Here is a 16,848-nt window from a genome sequence, read left to right as displayed (position 1 = left end):
AGCCACATCCTGCACAAATCAGCCCCTGCTGAGGAAATGTCACTCTGGAGACACAGAAAGAACATTCCCTGGAGGATGGGGGAATGCCGGAGCACCCGCTGCCCGGAATGACATCCTGTGGAATCACAGAGTTGCAGCAGGGCTTGCTTGGGCCTTGAGGAACACCCAGCTCCAGCCCCCTGCACCTGGAAGGTTCCTCTTACACCTGTCCAAAAAATCTGCAGGCAAAGCAAGGCACTGTATCCAGTGTGTTGGAACAGATCCACTGGGATCTCCTCAGCATCCCCTCTCCTCTCCTGCAGCGCCTTCTTCCCTTCCCACTGACAACAGAAAAATCATCCTGCTTTGGGCTGCTAAAAATATTAATGGTACAAGAAAGTGGATTGAAAATGCACCAGAGGGAAACAACTCCTGATGAGTAACTGCAACTCCAGCAGAGGGGAGCAGGGCTGGGCTGTGGCAGGCCACCCTGCCCATGCCAGGGGCTGGAGCTGGATGGGCTCTGAGGAGCCTTCCCACCCAAAAGAGTCTGGAATTCCATTCTCACATGAACACAGCTGGGAGAAAGGGGCTGACTGTTCAATACAGCCCAGTGACAGCCAGGATTGTCCCCTCTGTCCCATGTCCACGTGCCCACAGAGAGTGGGGCTCGCAGTGATCTCTCTTGAGCCTCTCCAGATCCCGACTTTTAAAATCTTTGGTTTTTTCATTCTATTTTTGATGAAATGCAATGCTGCTGTTCAGATATAAAACACAAGCTTTCATTCTGCATGCAAGCCAGGCTGTCACAGGCACTTATACCCAGAATTAGTATGCAGCTAGGAGTACATTTAAATTTATCCCAGATTGATATGGAATCCTCTGACAAATGTCTGTCAGGAGGCAGACAGGACCCAGCTTCCATGTGCTTTGGCATATTGCCTTTCTACAGGTTTGAGGTCACTTCAAGACAGAAATGGTCATTATCTTTTCAATATAAAATGATATAAAAGTTTCTAGGTGGTTCCTGTACGTCCAATTATCCATCCCCTGGCATCCTCTCCTGGGAAGAGTGTCAGTGAACAAGGATCTGTCATTAGCACCATCACTGCACCAGAACAGTCACTGTCAGGAGCAGCTCAACAAAACACTTGATGCTCTTTCATGGTGAACCACCTCCATCTTCTGTATCAATTAGATAAAAGTATAAAAGAAGTGAGGCATTAATTAGCAAAATGCAGTTGCTGCGTGCCCGGTGCAGGAGGGGAGAGCTGGGGAGGAAAGCAAACGCCTCTTGCTGTAAAAGCTCTGGGGGAGGAATTTTGCCCTTCCTCTCGTTTCCTGTGGCACTGGGGTCAGCCCAGCCCACAGCAGGTTGTCATTGCTGCTCCACAGACGGATGATAAAAGCTTTATGTTGCCACGAAGAGAGCAGGAACAAAGAGGGCACAGCTCCAGGTGCCCTTGGGGGCAGCAGCAATTCAGTGCAAAGGTCCCAGGGCTTTGTGACAAACAGAAACCCCCAGAGCTGGGGGCAGCTGGTCACTGCTGGGCACAGGGGGAAGCAGCCCCCAGCCCCACTCGGAGCTCTGGCTGCCTCTGCTCCCAGCACAGCCAGCCCTGCAATAACCCCTGGGAAGGCTGGGATGGAGGTATTGTATTTGTAGGAAGGAAGGGATGATGGATCTGACTCCATGTTCTCAGAAGGCTAATTTGTTATTTTATGATCTATATTATATTAAAGAATAATAAACTACACCATTCTAAAGAATACAGAAAGGATACAGACAGAAGGCTAAAAAGATAATAATGAAAACTCTTGACTCTTTTCAGAGCCCTGACACAGCCTGGCCCCAATTGGCCATTGAGTCAAAACAAGTCACATGAAACCAATGAACCAACCTCCTGTTGGATAAACACAACCACATTCCAAAGCAGCAAAACACAGGAGAAGCAAATGAGATAAAATTGTTTTCCTTTTTCTCTGAGGCTTCTCAGCTTCCCAGGAGAGAAATCCTGGGCAAAGGGATTTTTCCAAAAAATACGGCTGCCACATGGAAGGACCTTAAATCCCACCCAGTGCCACCCCTGCCATGGCAGGGACACCTCCCACTGTCCCAGGCTGCTCCAGCCCCATCCAGCCTGGCCTGGGACATTGCAGGGATAACCAGAGCTGCTTTCAGTGCCACAGAGCCCAGGGAAGCAGGGTGTGAAGCTGTGTCAGCTCAGGGAGCACTGCATGCAGCACCTGCTGACAGCACAGCAACAGCCCAGGCCACTCAGACCCCTGCTCCCATGAGAAAAAAATTATATTCCACCTCCTCTAATGCTCCTGAGCTTTCAAAGGGCAAAGAAAGGGCAAAAGAATGTTCCACTTGCAGCCAGCACCCAGCCCTGGTTTGGGGAGCCATGGGGAACTGCTGGAATTGCTAAATGCCAAAAAATAAATCCTCCCATCTTCTCCCTGGGTTATGGAATCCCAGCCTGGATCTGTGGGGACAGCCGGGGGCAGGATGAACGTTCCTGGGCTCCCCATGGAATTGCTAAATGTTTAAAAATAAATCCTCCCATCTTCTCCCTGGGTTATGGAATCCCAGCCTGGATCTGTGGGGACAGCCAGGGGCAGGATGAAGGTTCCTGCTCCCCATGGAAGGTGGGACCTGCAGCCCTCCCCAGCAGGCTCAGTGTAATTAACACACAGACAGGGAAATTATTCCCTTCTGGAGACAGGAGCCACCATGGTCTGGGGAGAATTTTTTTGAATGCAGAGAAAGAAAAACCAGGGTGCAATTTCCAGCTCTTTCCCTGAGCTGATTTTGGGACAGCACAACAAAACCCTGCTGTCTCTGCAGTCACGCTGCCACACCTTCAATCTGCCCTGAATCATATTTGAACATCTAAATTAAACTTGCTATTGAATATAAATGGGAAATAGCACTTGCTTGGCTCAAATGCATATTGAATCTTGGGGGCTGGCTGGGGTGGGAAAATATTTTTAGGACAATATGAAGTGGAATCCTGAAAACTGAGCTCTTCAAAACTGCCTCCAGACTTCAAACTATTCAAATTATTAATTAGCTTCAAATAAAACCAGATAAGGAAATGACACAGACCTCTCCTATTTGCTGTAAATAAACAGATAAGAGTCAGGAATTCAGTGATGCTGGGATGAAGCACAGAAGGGCAGAAAGCACAAACAGAGGGGCACCTTCACCAGCATTATTTGTTTGTTTTGCACCAATTAAATATATTTAATACATTGTAGGATAAGATAAAACACAGTGTTCAGCACCACCAAGGCAATATTGCCTTTGGTGTGTGTGCAATGCCCTAATTTGGCTTTTTTTTTTTTAATTTGAAAAGGAAACCTCCCTCTCAAAGTGATGACCTTAAAGCTCCTACTACCCTGGGCATTTAAACACCAAACCTTTCCAGGGATTTTCACAAGACATTTATTGTACAGCCTGAATTTAGGTGGGACAATCTCTGTACGACCCTATTTTTTTTTTATAAAATCATGGCAAAATTACACCTGGTTGTGCTCTGTAGCTGCCCTGAGTGCAGGGTTCAGGGATTTGGGATATTTTTTGGAAAGCCCTTGGCTGAATGAGAGCCAGGCCAGGGGAATTGCTCTCCCTCCAGGCACTAATTAGCAGAGGCTCCACTGTTCTCCTCCACTCTGTACATCCTCTGACGTTTCAGCTCTTCCCCTGACTGGGAGCAGCCATCCTGTAAAGAGATTTTTTCTTAGTAATTGGGAATAAAAGTGACTAGCATGGGTCGGGATCATTTGGGAAATTCACCTTCCAGCAGGGTAATTGGGCAGGTTTTGGATGCCTGAGAGGCTCCCTTGCTGCCTCTAAAGGTTATTGTGCATTTAATGAATCTTTGTAGGTTTAAGGTAAGTAAAAATTTTTAAAAATTACAGATTCCATAACAGAGTAGCAAGAGTTAGCCCAAGATTTGCTGATTTATGGGACAGGAGTCTGGAACCTGTGGGAGTTCTAAAGAGATGATCCAAGTGTTATGAGAGTAGGACAACCCATATTTTCTGTATTTTAAGGTCCTTATTTTAATTAATTGTATTAATTTTAGTGCAATTTAAGTATTGTTATCTTGGGGATAGAACCTTTTCAAGCTCCATTTTAAAAGGAATGATGATAAATCTTCAAAAAGTGAGGGGTTTTTGTAAATTATTTTTTTTTTAATTGTAAATACAACAGCAAAATCTACCAGGATTTTAGCATTTCACCTCCTCCTTTCTTCCCCATCTGCAGCACAGTTATTCTGCACACTGCTCTTCATGAAACCAAAGGATTTATAGATATTATTTCCATAGTCCAGTGAAGCAATAATCCCCACAGAAAAACAGTGCAAATCTCATCATTTGTTGGCCTCAATTTTTCCAGACATTTTAAAGTCAGGAATAATATTGCAGAAATCACCCAGATCTAGCCCAGCAGAAGATCATCTGCATAAAAAAACCCAGCCCTTTACAACTGAGGGCTTAATCTATATATTCAAAACCACACAATATTACTTTTTTTTTTCTTTCAGTGTACAGCTTCACTCCTGTAAGAGATTCCTTAAAACATTTACCATCCAAATTAATAATTAATTAATAATATTCATCAATCCTATGCACCCAAACTGAGAGGTGGTGTTTTTGCAGCCCATATTTCTGAAGAAACCTTACTCCCAAACATTATTCTTTTGAACAGTTAGTTCATTGATATTCTCATGCTAAAGAAAATACCATTAGTAATTTATAAAGTTGTATGAAGAGTAATAAGAGTTCAAAACCCAGTGTGAGATAAACAAAGCCCACGGGTCCCTGAAAATCATGAAAAGGCAGCTCTAATGATATGCACAAGAATTAGCATTATCCTTCAGCCAGGCTGAGCAGGAGCCCTGCCCCTTGTCAGACCAGCCTTGGCTCAAACATTTGACCCTGTAGCCCTGCATAAAACCTCTGCTTTGGTTCTGGAGAGATGCTGGAATCCAGAATTTAAAAAAAAATCTCCAGATTACGGATCCTTCCAGCACCCGTTTTGTCCCTGTGCTCCATTGCCCCATGATATTTTATGAAAAAATCTTTGCTAGGATTTTTCTCCTATTCTAGCTGAGAAGCCTCAGAAAAGAAATGTAACCAATAACTATCTGATGGCTGTGGAATGTGATCTGGACATTGTTTACCAGCAAATCCATTGCTCCATGTGGATTGTTTTCAATTGATGACCAATCACAGCCACCAGTGTCGAGGCTGTGAGCAGTCACAGCATTTTGTTATGCATTCCATGCTTTTTCTTTCTAGCCTTCTCATGGATCTTTTCCTCTCTATTCTTTTAGGATAGTTTTAGTATATCATTTTAATAGAATATAATATCATAATATAATAAAGCAGCCTTGTGAAACATGGAGTCAAGATTCGCATCTCTTCACTCGTCCTGGCACCCTCGAACACAACCATACTCCATTAACGAGGGCTGACGTTTTCTCTCTCCTCCAGCCTCCAAATCCTTCTGTATTTCAGATCTCTCCCCATTATCTCACACCTCAGAGACACAGCCTTGCACCACCGTGCTGTCATTGACTTCATCTGTTTGCTTTCATCACTCCATTTGCACATCCTTATCATATTATTATTATTCCTCTCGGAGGTGTGCAGCCAGGAAATGTGTGAGTCCAGGAGCACACATAGAAAATGGATCTGAAAAAACACTGCTGAGTCCTGTAAGGAGGGGCTGAGGGAGCTGGGAAGGGGCTCAGCCTGGAGAAAAGGAGATCAGGGGGGTCCTTGTGGCTCTGCACAGCTCCTGCCAGGAGGGGACAGCCAGGGGGGTCGGGCTGTGCTCCAGAGAACAGGGACAGGAGGAGAGGAATGGCCTCAGGGTGGGCTGGGGAGGCTCAGGTTGGACTGCAGCAGGAATTTCCTCATGCAAAGGGTGCTCAGGCCTTGGAACTGCCCAGGGAGTTTTGGGGTGCCCATTCCTGGAGGTGCCCAAGGCATTCCTGGAGGTGGCACTCGGTGCTCTGGGCTGGGGACAAGGTGGGGATGGGCACAGCTGGGACTCCATGGGCTGGGAGGGCTCTGCCAGCCTGAATAACTTTGTTATTTTATTCTACAGTTCCCAGGAAGAGCTGGGAGTGGGTGCTGATGCAGCTCTCAGTGCTGGGGATGTCTCTGGGATGAGCTGCCATGGGAGATGTGGCACAATTTGGGTATTTTTTATAACAGATTTATCACCACCTCTTTAGCTCATGACCTTACAGGATCAGGACTTTGAGACATCTGTTTCCAGATCAAATGAGATTAAGGGAGAATTATGCTCAAATCAGGTGCCTTTCAGTGATTAAAGGCCTAGAAGGAAACAGAAGACACAGACCTCGGTGTTCACTCCTGACTTGTGGAGTTTGGGCCTTAGCAAAACAGGCCAGGGGACATGAAGGCAAAGCTTCATTAAACAAGTGCCTTCCTAATGAAGGAGCAACAGCCTTTTGTTTGTCCACTGGATCTGTGCCTTAATAAAACAGCAGATTGGAAATCTGCTGAAAACACCAGAAATTCCCCACAGGGAATTCTCGCTAGCCTGAACAGTTCTATAAATAATTCAGTATAATTGACAAGAACCCCATTAAAAAACAGTGAAGTCATCTCAGACTTTTAGTTGGAATTTAAAGGAAAAATTTCACCCGAGCTGATGTGGTCGATACCAAAGTCACTCCCAATCCCCAGCAAGCACAGAACAAAAGAGAAAGGCAGATGAAAATGAGCAGCTGCTGCCCGGGATCAGCGGGGTGTGAAACGAAGCAGTTAAATGTTTACCAGGAGCTGCTCTCAGGGCTCTGCCTTGCTGCTGCCCGGATGAAGCAGCTCCAGAGATGCTCCAAGCCCATCACCAAACCAGGTACGGCATTCCAGCAAAGCACCTGGCAGCTCCTCTGACTCTGCTGCTCATAATGCAGCTCCCAGCTCTGGGAACATCTGGCCACGCTCAGAATGAAAGCCCAGGGAAGGCTCGGTGCAAATTTAATCCTTCTCATTACTAGAGGCAACGCAACGGCTTCGTTCTCCTGCTCGGCTGCAGAGCTTGTTCGCGATTGTTTAATCTTTTTATTTTTACTTGAAAGAAGCAGACGAATCTAAGCCTGGAAAATAAACAGCCCTTGATGCCCAGCATCCCTGAGCTCACAAACAGCTCCGTGTCCTTGGGGGAACAGAGCAGCTAATGAGTCCCCACTCCTAGGGTGCAAAGCACTTAATTAACAAACCCAGTGTTTTTCCAGAAGCCGTTTCTTTGTTCAAGTTAATGGTGCACAATATTGCCAGGCAGAGCTGCACACCAGCCCCTGGACAAGCCCGGCTCTGAATTCCTGCTGCTCCCTTCCCATCTCAGCATGCAAACCAATTCCACTGGGAAAATGCAGCCCTTCCATCTTTCAGCTCTTGGTTGCTCTCCCGTCTCTCTGGCCTTCCATAAAACCATTCCTCTGCTGGGTGGAACAGCAGCATTTTTATCTTTTAATAGCCTTGCGTATTTATAATAAGAGTTATTAATGTATTTTATAATACTCAAGGTATTTACACACGCAAAGTGAACCAGGAAATACAACCCATATTTTCATTATAACCTTGTGAGATCCACCTCAAACCTCTGCTCTGTTTTATCTGTTTAAGTTGCTTTGTTTGATGATGCAGAAATACATTTAACACAGCCAGTTCCCACATCTCTAGCCAGTGAAATCCTGTGGCACACATGAATCATTTCAATGGAAAATTTAAAGAAAGTTAATTAAAGGTCATTAGTTTTTCCTCTTCACCCCCTCCCTTTTTTAAAATAATTTGAAGGACCTCCACTGTCTATCAGCATGGGGGGAATAAGACAATTTTGTTAAAGCTGACAGAATTAGCAAGAGATAAGTAAAGGTCAAATGTCAGGATGAGGACTGGAAGCTTAATCTTCCTTCATCATACAGCAGAGCAGCCAAATGAAAGGAGAAAAAGGTATATTCAGTCAAAAAGGAGACAAAAAAGAAATTTGCATCAAATATATTCCTGCAAATTAAGAGATTGAGATCTAGATCAAAGACTATCATTTTTTCCAGTTAATTGAGATTTATTCAGAGATCAGACTACTTTGCAATGGGTTAAACCAATGGAATGAAGCAAAATCAGTAATTCTGGAAAGAGCCAGGTTGTGCTTTGGGTGCTGAGGGAGCAGAAAACTGGAGCTGGGCTCCTGTGCTGCAGGAAGGGAAGCACAGCCCAAAGCATCCCAGACTGGGTGAGCTGGGAGGACCCGAAAACTCATCTTGTTCCACCCCTGCCATGGCAGGGACACTTTCCACTGTCCCAGGATGCTCCAAGCCCTGCCCAGCCTGGAACTGAACTTCAGCATCATCCTCATAAAAGAGCAGCTGAAACAGGCTGGACATGCAGTTATTGGAATAGCACCTTTCACATGGAGCAATCTGCAAATATTTTAGATTATAACAAGTTACAGCTAATTTCAAGTGTAAGGAAATCATGGAAGAATCTGAAATTTAAAACAAGAGAATTATCTTAATCAGATTCTATGTGAAATACAGTTCATAAAGCTGAGAAATAGAAAGTTACTCCAGATCAGAGAAGAAGAGCTCTTGAATGAGCAGACAGAAAATATTAGAAGAAAATGATAGAACAATGTGCCATTTCCAAATAAACACAAGTGGAATCCAAGTCCTACTGTTGCCTTTCCTTTGTGACAATAGAAGTGGGTTTTGGAGGAGCTGAGCAGGCTCAGCATTGAGCTGGCTGCTTTCATCTCACAGAGAAGGCACCAAGATTGCATCAGATGCATTTTAATATTTTCATAATTTCAGTATTAACTGCACGAGCAGCTGCTCATCCTCCCACTGGTGCTCCCTGGGGGCACCTGGGATAATTTCCCATCACAAAGAGCTGAACACTTGTTGTATGTGCAACAGCTCAGGCCAGCTGATGGGATCTGCCTGGGACTCCTCCCATGGCTCCTCTCAATTTAACTATTAAATAACTATTAACTAATAACTATTTAGTTATTTATTAGTTACAAAATGTCAGGGGCTGAAGGCCAAATCAGCAGCACCTACAGCAAAAATATCTTGGCAGAGCTTTGTAAGGAAAGAACCCATGGATTCCCTTCTTATGCTTCCCACAATGCTGCAGTGGAGAGCTTTTCAAAGTTCATTAAGAATGATTAGAAACAAACATGACAAAATTTAATATGCAATTATAAACTGACTAAAAACATTTTCAGTTCCAGTGTTTCCATTCCATCAATGCAGCTTTTTTTGTACCAGTGCAGATCACCAGTAAGATATGACAGCATCCTACCAATCCATATTTTTATACTCAATAAGTCATTCAAATACATAAATTATACATAAAAATATACAAAGGAATTCCTGTGTCATCAAATTGTATTTTATATTCCTCCAAAAGGATGGGGTTTTAATTTCCAGCACAGAGAAGTGCCAGGACAGCTGTCTGTCCTCTCTGTTTCACACCACCTTAAATCATGTTTTATTTGGATACCATATGCTTCAACCTCTCTGTCTGCCACCTTCAGATTTCCCTTTCTGAGCTACAGAAAATAATATGCTAAACAGCAACAAGAGTGCTGGTAAAACCACAGCAGAACTCACTCCCTGGATCAGAGGGATGTGGATTAAAAGCACACCTGAAAGAGCCTCCATTTTACAGGCTATAAACCAAACCCTTCCTCACAGGGGGAACACATCAACCCTCATTACACTGATGTCCTTCAAAGCAAAAAAAGGTCTAAATGCAGCCTGAAAAATGCACACTCATTACTGATCCTCAGATTTTTGTGGATCCTCGGATTTTTGTGGACCAAACAAGGTGCTGGGAGTGCTGTGGAAACTTTATCATCTGGGAATTCATCATGCCAAGGATGGAACAGGCTGGGTTTGTCCAAAGCATGAGGTTCCAAAAGAGAAGGAAACACTCTGGCTTTGTTCCACTAACGCGCCGTGGGTGAAGAGCACACCCGGAGCAGCAGCCAAACACCTTGGGCAGGGGAATGGTTTCCCACTGCCAGAGGGAAGGAATTGCTCCCTGGGAGGGTGATGAGCCTCTGGGAGCCCCTGAATCCCAGTTTTGCCCTCCCAGCCCTGATCCAAACTCATTCCATCGCTCCCCAGAGCTCGGACACTGGGCAGGGTAATTCGCTGGTGCTGCTGGAGGGGCTGGAAGTTTTGCCCTCCCAGCCCTGATCCAAACTCATTCCATCGCTCCCCAGAGCTCGGACACTGGACAGGGTAATTCCCTGGTCCTGCTGGAGGGGCTGGAATGACAGCCGGGAATGGCAGCAGCCCAGGAATGGGCTGGGATGGCAGCAGGGAATGGCAGCAGCCCAGGAATGGGCTGGGATGGCAGCAGGGAATGGCAGCAGCCCAGGAACGGGCTGGGATGGCAGCAGGGAATGGCAGCAGCCCAGGAATGGGCTGGGATGGCAGCAGAATGGGCTGGGATGGCAGCTGGGAATGGCAGCAGCTCAGGAATGGGCTGGGATGGCAGCAGGGAATGGCAGCAGCTCAGGAATGGGCTGGGATGGCAGCAGGGAATGGCAGCAGCTCAGGAATGGGCTGGGATGGCAGCAGGGAATGGCAGCAGCCCAGGAACGGGCTGGGATGGCAGCAGGGAATGGTAGCAGGGAATAGCAGCAGCCCAGGAATGGGCTGGGATGGCAGCAGGGAATGGGATGGGGTGGCACCAGGGAATAGCAGCAGTCCAGGAATGGGCTGGGATGGCAGCAGGGAATAGCAGCAGTCCAGGAATGGGCTGGGATGGCAGCAGGGAATGGGCTGGGATGGCAGCAGGGAATGGGCTGGGGTGGCAGCAGGGAATGGGCTGGGGTGTCACCAGGGAATAGCAGCAGCAATGCAGCCCAGCCTCCAGGACAGGAAGCAAGCTCAGCACCAGGTCCCCCAGCAAGCAGAGATCAAGCAGTTTAAATTTCAGTCTAAGCAGGAAAACACAATTAAACCCAGCACTGCCTCCTCCTCAGCAACAGAGTACAAATCTCTCCACTCAAAGATAACTTCCTTCAAATGCTTTATCAGAAGGAAAAGGAGTTACCCTGTGTCCAGCTCTCACAGCTGATGTGCCCCTGGGAAGCTCAGATCAGGGGACGTGTCCTGCACCACACCCAGCCCCAGTGCAGCTGTGCTTTTGCAGCAGTCAGGATGCATCACCCCAGTGCAAGCCCTCAGCCTTTAACCACTGCTCAAGAGTCAAACCCTGCCCCGGGTCAGGCTGGTTTCCCAGCTTTGCAGCCACCAGCAGTGCCTGGCACTCTGGAGCCCAGCCAGGAATCCTCCACTCGGGGCATTCCCTGCTGCAGCTGCTGGCACAAATGCACCGAGGCCTGCAGAGGGATTTTGACTTCACCACTGGAACTGGCACCGAGTTTGGGACCAGGTTTCACCTCCAGAAACAGCTCCTGCAGCTCAGTGAGCTCATTTGATTCCCAGGCTGCTTGGCAGGAGATAACTCCTGCTGCACGAGGAGCAAGCCTGGCTGCTGGATGGGTGAGGAGCTGAGCACGGGACAGGGAACAGTTTAACCCCAACTGGCTTGGCAGGGACTGGGAATTTCATCTGTGACGTGACAGGCTGAGCTCAGCCCAGCTCCAAGGCACCACAGGGCGAGGGGCTCCCTCTCCCATCCTTCCAGGACACTCCTGGGGGGAGCCCTGAGCCCCTCTGCACTGACACCACTTCTGTGAATGCAGAGAAAATCTCAGCTTTCTGAGCTGTCTGCTATGTGACATCCCCACAGTAATCCCCTGAATTTTCTCAAGAGCCTGGGATATGAATAACTCCTCCTTCATATTCCCTGCAAATGAGAAAGACTCTCTTTTTAAATTATTCATGACATTATTATTATTAAAAGTCAAAGCGCCATTTAATGAAATAACATTTTTAAGTCTGATTGCAGTAAAGCCAGAATGCCACGGTTTGTAAAACATCAGTGTCCTTTAGCCTGTGCTGAATTACAACAGAAATGAATCTGAAATCACACTTGTAGCTCAAGAGAAAACTCTTCTCCAATACACAAATCGATACATGATTTAATTGTGTTTTATTGCTGCTTTTGCTTCAGTCTGGGGTCAGAAAAGAGCCTGAGAACATCCTATTTGCTATTTTCCCAACTGTATTCCCTCAACGTGCGCCTGCTGTTTAATTCCAGCCCTCTCCAGCTGCAGGGCAGCAGGGAGACTGATGGAGTGAGTGAGGAACCAGAGCAAGCTCGGTGTTCTCCTCTGGGCTGCAGCTCATGGGAAGGCTTTCCTCTAGGATTGGCTTCTGAAGGTGCCAAGGAAACCAGGACAGGAAAGGCAGAGCTGAAATCTTCACTGAGCACGAGTGTCTGTGCCATTGAGGTGGCTCTGGTGCCAAGCCATGGTGGTTCCCAAACCCAGCACAAACCAGGGTTCTGGACCAGCTCAGGAGAACAAGGACATGGAGAATCTGAGCAGGGCAGTGGAGGTGTTAAAGCTCAGGAGAACATTGACATGGAGCTCCTGGAGCAGGGCAGGGGAGATGTTAAAGCTCAGCAGAACAAGGATATGGAGCCCCTGGAGCAGGGCAGTGGAGGTGTTAAAGCTCAGGAGAACATTGACATGGAGCTCCTGGAGCAGGGCAGGGGAGATGTTAAAGCTCAGGAGAGCATGGACATGGAGCCCCTGGAACAGGGCAGTGGAGGTGTTTAAAGCTCAGCAGAACAAGGACATGGAGCTCCTGAGCAGGGCAGGGGAGATGCTGAAGCTCAGGAGAACATTGACATGGAGCTCCTGGAACAGGGCAGGGGAGATGTTAAAGCTCAGCAGAACAAGGACATGGAGCCCCTAGAGCAGGGCAGGGGAGATGCTGAAGGGCCTGGATCTTCTGCATGCCCAGGAAAGGCAGAGGGAGCTGGGGCTGCTCAGCCTGGAGAGGAGCCCTCAGCCCTGGGTGTCCCTTGTGCAGGGACCGAGCCTGGGATTTTGTGATTATTTTAAGGGAAAAACCAGACTCGACCATTTCATCACTACTAGACTAATAATGTATTATTTTGCTTTTTACATCTTACTCAATGTTGAATTTGATCAAGCTTTGTTTCAAGGTTCAGCAATCATTTTTCTCATGGACCAGACCCAAACACACCACCCTAGCTGATGTCCAGAGCTACGTGCACTAATCCCAGGGGATAAATCCTCCTGCAGTATGTATGGACCCTTTCCATCCCACAGGTTTTTCTAGTAGTGGAAGAATTCCTGACAATTCCTAGGTGTGAGATAGAACTCCAGATTGATGTTCTCCCCAGCTAATCCCTGTCTTCTACTCTGCCTTTTTAGCCTCTGAAATCAACACACGGAGCTGGTGGCTCTGTTTTGACTCATACTAAAAACAGCAATAGCTCAGTTAAAATCAGTGAGAATTGGAGTCCCAAAACCAACTGAATTCCTGATTTTTACTCTCCACATGTCTCTAAGGAGATGCACAATTTTTAGAGTATTTAAGTTTTTTTTTTAAAAAAAGATGAAGTGGATTTCTCTCTTTGAGGATGGCAATGTACTTTAAAGCTTGACTGAAGGAAATAACAGAAAATCATGTTTTAGCTTGAGGCTATACATTTATCCAGCCATCTTTCCCCAAATCTTGTAGGCACAAAGCTGCAAACAGACCCTCACCTTACCACATCCATCACATTTAATGTCTTTCAAGAAAAATCTTTCCAGGATGCATCCAGCCCCTTCTCCTGGGTCTGGAAAAATAGCCCCTGATTTGCCATTTCTTCCTACTTTTCACTGCTGGTGATGCAACCCATTGCAGACTATTTTTGGGATGCATAAAGAGAAAAATTCTAGAAATTAGGTAATGATCTCAGAAGATCCCAAATATATGAAAACAAGGGCACCTGCAGAATTGTGTGGTGAGATAAATCTACCCAGGGGTGTTTGTTATTCCTTGGTAAACAGACAGCTGGAAGCAAAATTACTGCTTTGTGCAAATAACAGAGGGTTTGTTTAGTAAGCTGAAAGCAAACCAGACAAATGTGGGTTTCTGTGGAAGTTTACCTGAGTCCTTTGTGAATCCCACACCCTTCACTGCACAGCCAGGAGAACAGGGGCTCCTGGCAGTGGCTGAGCTCCTGCAAACCCCACCTCCTTTTCAGATCTGAAGATCCATCCCCAAAGCACAAAAATTGCATTTTGCACCCTCTTTTCGTGTTTAATGGCCATTTTAAAAAAATCCTGCATTTCAAAAAGCATTTTCCTTCATTATGCACTAAGAAAGTCACTACTTAAGGATCAGTTTTACAGCTGGAATTGAAAAACAGGGTGAAGAACAATTGCTGTGGTCAAGGCACTGCTGCAGAATGAGGAGCTGGGTTTAGCAAAGCCCCAAATTCCAAAGATTATCAATGGCCAGAGAAACTCCCCATCCTGGGCATCCAAGGAATCCTGCTCTGAGCTACCTGCACTCAAAGCACAGTCCTTGCTCACAGCACAGCCCTCTGAAAGGCTCAGCTGCCACTGCTGATAAAACCCACCACGGGCTCCTGGGACCTCGTGGAAAGGCAGGAAAGGAGCAGAGAGAACTCAGAGCTGCTTTCTGAGTTTGGGGTTTCCCTCTGCTGGCACCTGCCTTGCTCCAATGACCTCCCAGTTCCTCATTTTCTGAAGAAATCTGGAGCTAGAATTCCACCTTGCACCCTATTCTGTGCTCACCAACCACTACAGATAAATCAAATTATCCCCTTTTCCCAGCAATATGACAAGCCAAATCCATCTGGAACCTAATTATTCTTCCAATGCCCATTGTTCCAGTATAAATCACCTAGAACTACAATACAAAAAGAATAATCTATAGTACTGCTAAATACTTGCCTTGCTCCATTTTCAACTATCTTTGTGGGTAGTCACGGGTATGATAAATCTCTGCAGGGCTACTCCTGAATTTATAACCCAGATGGATCAATAGGCTGGCTCTGACATGCATCCCTGGAGGGATTCTGTACATGATTGCTGGGTGAGGGGAGGAGCACAGTGACATCCACGTTAGGGTTTCCTGTACCCAGCCCACCCCAAACAAGCCTCCTGCTCTCCTTGTCCTTGTGCTGACCCCAGGGAAGCTCCTGCTGGATGCTGGGGTGCCCATCCTGCTCCTCAGCAGCCTCCCTGGGCTCCTGGCACACCCCTGCAGGGAGCAGGGGATAAATGAACCCCTTCTGACACAGCACTGATGGCAAATTCCAGAGTGGGTAGCTTTAGGAGAGTCCCACAGAGCTGGAGGCTACACAGCAGCAGAGAAGAACAGGGTGGAGAAAAGAGATGGAATGAGAGAAACACATGCAGTGAGCTCCAGGCATCCATCAGGGAACACCAAGGGAACATCACCCATCACTCCTGACACCAGCAGCTCCGGGAGGAAACACCAGCACAGCAGAAGGTTCTTGCACAGCAGAAGGCTCTTGCACAGCAGAAGGCTCTTGCACAGCCTCACACCCCAGTGCTGGATTCCCTCTGGGCACTGCCTGAGCCAAAGCCCAGCTCTGGGGCAGCAGCACCTCACACAGAGCTCAGAGCTGCCAGGGAAAGCATCTTCTGCTGTTTCTTTGGGCAGCAGAGCCAGCTCCCAGCCCAGGCACTGTCTGCAGTGCCTGCAGAGCACAGTGCCCTGTGTGGAAATCCATTCTGGAGCTCACTGATCCCACCCCAAAGAGCAGAGCCCCCAACTCTCTCAGCCCAGCTAACTGAAGAGAAAATGAGGTGACACAGAGGGAGCTGAACCGTGGCTGGGGTTTGAATTTCTCAAACTGCTGGACACTCCTCCGTGCTCAGCACTGCACTAAAGGCTGATTTCAGTGAACAGAAGGTTGTAGTGCTGCACTCCACAGACATGAAGGGTCTGTTAATAGTTAGTTACTGAGCTCTTCAGTTGTGGTTACAATCTGCTGCCATATTAATCTCACCCCATAATTAGCTGCCTGGGGAAAACGTGTTACTATCCAGTGGAGCCAGGTGAATGGAAAAAACACCTTTGAGGTCTGAACCTCGTGATTTATTTCCCTTTCAAAACAGAAAGGTGAAGCAAGGCACCTTGTTCCATTATACACACTGGACAATTCTGCTGTGCACTTGGCAAGGTGCAGAAGTGAAAGATGAACAAAAATAGTCCTGCAGAAAATCAAAACTACTTATTTCTGATACAAGGGAACAGCAGGAAAACCCTGCACTTAAAGATCTCCACCAGAGAGCTCTAAAGAGGCTACAAGGTACTCTACAATATTTATGAGTGCAAGATACATACTATAGATTAATTCATAAATTCTCCATACATAATTTATAGTGTATTTACAGAGTAAAACAGTCATCACACAGCAACCACCACAAATGCATTCACTTAAACTTAAGGGCATCTGTAATTCCTGCTCAGAAATCAGAGCCCATAATAAACCAGTCACAGGCAATGAAAAGCTGACTAAAATGCCCAGGAAGAGAAAGGAAATGCATTTTAAAGGCAGCTGATGTGCCATAAATATTTAATGCTCTATAAAATCTTACATTTAGTTATATTTATATAGTATTTAGTACATTGTTCCCATTCAGAGTGAGAAATTAGTCTTAACTCGAGTTTTAGAGAGAACTTAGTTTTTCTTGCCTATAGTTTAACCTGGCACTAAAAGCTACCAATTGTGGCTCAGTGAATTTGTACTAAAGCAGCAGAATTCCTCCATTTCCTCCAAAATCCTCCCTGAACAGAACTATTTTTTCTATTTAACAACGCAAAGGAATTTTGCATTCATAGAATTGCAGAATCCCAGAACAGCTGGGGTTGG

The sequence above is a fragment of the Onychostruthus taczanowskii genome, unplaced genomic scaffold (genome assembly GCF_017590055.1).
Source record: "Onychostruthus taczanowskii isolate IOZ18803 unplaced genomic scaffold, ASM1759005v1 scaffold9, whole genome shotgun sequence".
NCBI lineage: Eukaryota > Metazoa > Chordata > Aves > Passeriformes > Passeridae > Onychostruthus > Onychostruthus taczanowskii.
The sequence above is the reverse complement of the archived record's forward strand: the minus strand, read 5'-3'. Positions refer to the sequence as shown.